Raw genomic sequence first — 6,281 nt, 5'->3', positions numbered from 1 at the left:
TTTTATTACTATTTCACTTCTAGGAGATTCCTTATAACTATCAAGGAAGTATTTTAGCTGTCTGTTGGTACACTGACATTAAATTTGGTATCTATAGCTGGATGCTACCAAGGAATCCACAAAATCATGCCATATATGGAAAATACAATTTAAACTTCAGATTAATCATGTATTCATATTTACTAAACATGGAATATATATTACCTCTTTGATAATTCTTTTATGAGTTGGCAAAATATAGCATAAATGGTAAATTATGTGAGGCTACACGGGCTGGATTTATTCCCTGTTAGGAAGAAAGTTTTATTGGGCTATGACGATCGTTCATAGCTCCTTCCTCCTCATCTGCTCTTTATTTGGGCCAACAGTGAAGAATCTGTGGAGAATCAATGCACTCAGTATTGGAAGATTCAATATCAGGGTTAAGTTTCACTTAAGCCTTTGATTTGGTTGAAAGGAATCCACTGTGTAGTTGATCTTTGTGTTGTCTTCAGAGCCTGCTAAAGTTGACTTTATTCATAAAGGCCACATTCCTGCCAACAAACAGAGAGGTTCTCAAAGCTTTGCTGTACAGACAGCTATGGGGAAAACACAAAGACATTAATTAAGAATGTAAGTATGGTCTGGCTCAGAGTTTTAGTAATAGGTAGAAATAATTCCCTGGGATCCTAAAGTGCCAGAAACATTTTGTCCTCAGGTTCACCTTAAGGCTCCCAGTGCCTTCTCAGAAACCTAGTGTCCTTTATTTCAGTCCGCTTATCCTTTAGCAACATGCTCTTTTTATTAAAACAAGGAATCAGGATTCCCTGACTTAAAACTTTCAAGCATAATTAGTTTGTTGAAATTTCTGTACTTATTTGCATAACTAAACTGAAGTTAGAGAAGAGTAAATAAATTAACATTTGTTGAGCAATTGTTGTCCCATGCTGACAAAATGTTAAATATTTGACTTGTGGAAGAAGTTCTTGAGGAAAAGATCTATTTATCCTAAGGAGATAGAAGAGAAAAATAATTGACAGAGGAAAATATATGATATAATAAAAATTATGTAAAACAATATATCATTTCTTTATATTAAAATATTTATGATTTAAACAGTAATTGTCTTGAGAGGCACATAGTAAGTTGAGGTTGTGGACTTCTCATTTGCCACTGCACATGTCTATTTTACCAAAACCCCTCAATATATATTATACGTATTCATTTCCATTTGCTTTAAGAACAGATTAAAATACACAAGTTTACAGGTGTTTCGCTGATTGTAATTTAGTTTGACTCCATCTTCAGGCTATATTCTCACCAAATAAGCTATCTCTCAATGATTTTCAGGATGAATTATTGCTAGTATTGATTATTAGAGACAATTAAATCCATTTCAGGCTTACATATAGGTGTTAAAGTATATCTCAGAGGGTCAATTTTTTTTTAAGATTTTATTTATTTATTTGACAGAGAAAGAGAGAGAGAGAGTGAGCACAAGCAGGGGGAGTGATGGGCAAAGGGAGAGGGGGAGGCAAGCTTCTCACTGAACAAGGAGCCCGATGTGTGGCTCCATCATCCCAGGACCTGGGATCATGACCTAAGCCAAAGGCAGAGGTTTAATGGACTGAGCCACCCAGGTTCCCCTTAGAGGGTCAATTTTTTAAGCTTCTTTTCCAAAACTAAACATCTTAAATTCCTTCTTGCTTTAAATCTCAGGTTTTGTTTTATTTTTGCCCTTATAAACTAGGTTTCTGCCAATTGATTCTAATTATTATTTAATAATTTAATTTAATTAAGAAATAACTGTAAAAGGATAAATATTCTAAACATAAGATAAACCTTCCACTTTTAACATCATTTTATACATTTAACAACTCTGTTTAGCAACTTAATATTAGTAAAACCATAGCAAATATATTTAACATAAATCTGAGAGAAACTGCTCTGCATGGCAAATTGTTTTGCTTAAAAATAACATCATTTGGAATACATTTTTTTAATGATTTTTTTAGGAGCTTGAAACAAAAGTCAAGTCATGAATTGTTTATATAACACTTTGGACAGTTTTTTTCAGCATATACAGAAAGATTTTCTGAAAGTGGAAATGTACTTGACTACCATGCTCATTCCTTTTGATGGCTCATTTTAATAATGTTCACTATTTCTCAGGAAGTGTTACCATTTGTTATGAATTGGAGTTCTTAATACCTTACCACATTTTTAAACACTGCAGAATTATCAGGGCTGCCCTGATCTCATTTCTCATTCTAGTCCCCAGGATATCTCAAATTCCCTCATATCTTCAATTTTCAAATATACATGGATGACTCATATAGTCCTATTTTCTGCTCAGCTTTCTCTCTTAAATTCTAGACTGCAGCTTCCTAGTGGAAATATTCACATGAATGTATTCCAGATACATTACACTTGACTGTCCAAAACTAAACCCCTGCCATCCCCCCTCTTCTGAATTCCTCACTTTAGTGAATGGTATTATGTTTCTCATAGTTCTAAGACCAGGAACCTGAGGGCAATTTTTACTTTTCTTTCTACCTTATCCCCCTATACATATCTCCCACTACTTCCCCTAAGTAAATGTATAAATGGGTCAAAAACTGGCGGGATGGAGAGGCCCTGCTTCAGGATAAAATCCATTACATTTTGGTTTTGGGAAAAATTAAAAGATTGTATAAAAAAAAAAAAAAAGACCTTTCAGGGTGCCTAGGTGGCTCAAATAGTTAAGTGTCTGCCTTTGGCTTGGGTCATGATCCCAGGGTCCTGGAATCAAGTCCTACATTGGGCTCCCTGCTGAGCAGGAAGCCTGCTTCTCCCTCTCCCTCTGCCTGCTACTTCCCCTACTTGTGCTCTCTTGTTCCCTGTCAAATAAATTGAAAAAAAAAAAAAAAAAGAAAGTAAAAGAAAAAAGAAAAAAAAAAGGACAATTTCAATTCCTAGTTTACTAACAGATTTAAAAAAAAAAAATTTGTCTTACCAAATCCCCTGGTTACCATTTTCTCCTTCTCTAATTCACTGAATGGTGCCAGCATGATCTTCCTGAAATTAAAATACAGCCATGACACTTTCCTGTCTCAAATCCCACAGGCTGCCTAAGATTGCATGTATACTCACAGAATTTGTAAGAGTTTTATGTACTTGACCAGTGGTTTTCTCTTCACACTGTTCTCTGGGCATCACTCTTCCTTCTGCCAAACTATAGACATAGAGAACTCATTCAGCTCGTCAGCTGTGTCAGCTCTGTCTCACTGCTGTGTCTTCCAATAGGCAATCCCTTTGTATGCCCAGAATATTTTTTGCCCTCCGTCTCCCTTCTTACCATTCATGGGCCTAACTCTATATTAAACATCTGTCTCTCTGTATGTCAATTCCTCTAGAGTACTTGTTTTGGCTTCTTCTAAAACCTCCTCTTTGGGTTCATGCAGAGGTCCCTTCTCAAAGAGCTCTCACTGCACACTGCATTCTTCTCAATACCCATCTTTTTTTTTTTTTTAAAGATTTTATTTATTTATTTATTTGGCAGAGAGAGAGATCACAAGTAGGCCAAGAGGCAGGCAGAGGGAGAGAGGGAAGCAGGCTCCCTGCTGAGCAGAGAGCCTGATGCGGGGCTCCATCCCAGGACCCTGAAACCAAGACCTGACAGAAAGGCAGAGGCTTAACCCACTGAGCCACCCAGGTGCCCCAATACCCATCATATTTTACTGAAACCATTTCTTTAGTTATTTACAAAATTAATTGTTAAAGGTCAATCCCACTAGATTATAATCTCCATTCAAAACTTTGTCAATCTTTGGTGCGCCTGGGTGGCTCAGTGGATTAAAGCCTCTGCCTTCAGCTCAGGTCATGATCCCAGGGTCCTGGGATTGAGCCCAGCATTGGGCTCTCTGCTCAGCGGGGAGCCTGCTTCCTCATCTCTCTCTGCCTGCCTCTCTGCCTACTTGTGATTTCTCTCTGTCAAATAAATAAACAAAATCTTTAAAAAAAAACAAAACAAAACTTTGCCACCCTTTTTTTTTTTTTAAGTTTTTATTTATTATTTGAGAGAACACAAGAAGGAGAGGGCACATGCAGGGGGAGGGGCAGATGGGAAAGGAGAAGCAGACTCCCTGCTGAGCAGGGAGCATGATCCCCAGAACCCTGGGATCATGACCTGAGATGAAGGCAGACGCTTTGCTGACTGAGCCATCCAGGTACCCCTGTCAATCTTTTCTTAGTATTATGTGTCCTTTGCCTAAAACAAGGATCATATAGAAGTGCTTAGTGCATATTTATTGAGTATATGAATGATTGGATATTGGAATAGTGAATTTGGCTGATTATAATTGATGAGTAGTTTTACTAGAAACTGTTTATATATCCTGATGCTTGCCTCTTTCTTAATTCTAAAGAAAGTCTAAAGAATTAAAATCAATTCAGAAATATTACATTTAAATATATCATGATTTTGATATTATGATTAAAAATATACTTAGGATCTAGCTGAAAACTTCTTACACAAATGCTAAATTGGCCAAATAATATTATTTAAGTTCATTCATGGTTGAAAATCTGTTCAGTATCATGACATATTTTTTTCTTTTTTTTAAATGTAGGGCAAACAACATGATCTTTCTTTTCATATCCAGTTTTATTTGGGTGGGACAGTATTACCATTTACAGCATCATAAGCAAAGAATGAAATTAGCCAATTGGCTATTTTTTCACAAATCTTCAATTTTTGAAGATTACCATTTTTCTTTTTTTTTTTTTAACATTTTCTCTCTGATGAATTTTCTCAGAGTAACAATTTTATATGGGATGATACAAACATATATCACTTACAGTACTTATTTTCCTTTTGTAAATAAAAGAAATTATTTATAAATAAATATATTTTCCTTTTATAAATAAAAGAAAAACCTTTATTTTGGGGAGACGTCCAACTCTATCTTAGAAAGGGACTAATCTATGTTCATAAAATAAGTTCCAGGAAAGCAAAGAAATGACAGATTGAAAAATTGCTGCATGAATTATCCAAATGGAATTTGGTTTGGGGAGTGTTGGCATGTGTGTGTTAGAAAATGTTAGACAAGTTCTCATAATTTAACATTTCACACAAATATAAGGATATTTTCACCAAAGAGCTTTTTCATCTTCCCTGAGGAACGAGTGCATTAATTATCAAGACCCTTCTAGACTGGAACCATAAACAACCAGTGTAAAAATTAACTGCTGATATGATGCTATTTATTTTTGTCATGACATGAATAAGAAAGAATATACAAAGGAAAATGCAGGATACTGTGATAATCTTGGCGCATTATGATGTGCCAAACCCTAACTTCAACCTTATTTACTCTGTTACTTTTATTTGTTTAAGTCCTCATTTTTCTCAGAATTCTTCCTGAACATAGCCATTGGTAAACCACTGTCACTAATTTTCTAAACAACTAATTGTCTTATTTATATCTATTGCATGAGTCATTTATGTTTATGTTAATTTTTTTAACTATTAAAAATATATATTTGGCCAAGTTAACAAAACACAATCAACATTTATATAAAAATAAGGAATTTTCCTTTACACTAAAAATAAACTATTTAGTATTCAGAGTTTAGGAATTAGCAAGTAGTGCCACTAATCTACTGGGAAGTACTTCAAAATTATGTTAATGAATATAATAAAAAGTTTAAATATATGAGAAACTTGATAAAGTTCATGATAATGGTCATGAATGTAAAGACGTTAACTGCCTTTTGAGGAAAATATGAAATAAAAAAAGGATATACATATTTTACATATATTATGATTATTACAAAGCCATAATTACTAAAAGTATAACACTGATACCCGAACACTCTAATAGACAATTAGAATTGTGGGCCTATATTTAGTATACAGAAGTAAACTCACAAATTTATATTAAAAAAGTACTTTATTCAGATGACTGCATTGAGAATGTTGATTCACCATATGGGAAAAATTTCAGAATTCGTACATCACATATGCATATATTAAAATAAAAATTCCTGGAGTTCCTGGGTGGCTCAGTGGCTTAAGCCTCTGTCTTTGGCTCAGGTCATGATCTTAGGATCCCAGGATCAAGCCCCACAACGGGCTCTTTGCTCAGTGAGGAGCCTGCTTCCCCACCCCTGCCTGCCTCTCTGCGTACTTGTGAGCTCTCTCTGTCAAATAAATAAATAAATAAAATCTTAAAAAACAAAAATTCCAGGTTGTTTAATACCTAATTATAAAATGCTACAAACAATAAATCTAATAGAAGAAAATATAAGGGGAGGTCACC

This window comes from Mustela putorius, unplaced genomic scaffold (genome assembly GCF_011764305.1).
Source record: "Mustela putorius furo isolate JIRA1106 unplaced genomic scaffold, ASM1176430v1.1 tig00003863_pilon_pilon_pilon, whole genome shotgun sequence".
Lineage (NCBI taxonomy): Eukaryota > Metazoa > Chordata > Mammalia > Carnivora > Mustelidae > Mustela > Mustela putorius.
The sequence above is the reverse complement of the archived record's forward strand: the minus strand, read 5'-3'. Positions refer to the sequence as shown.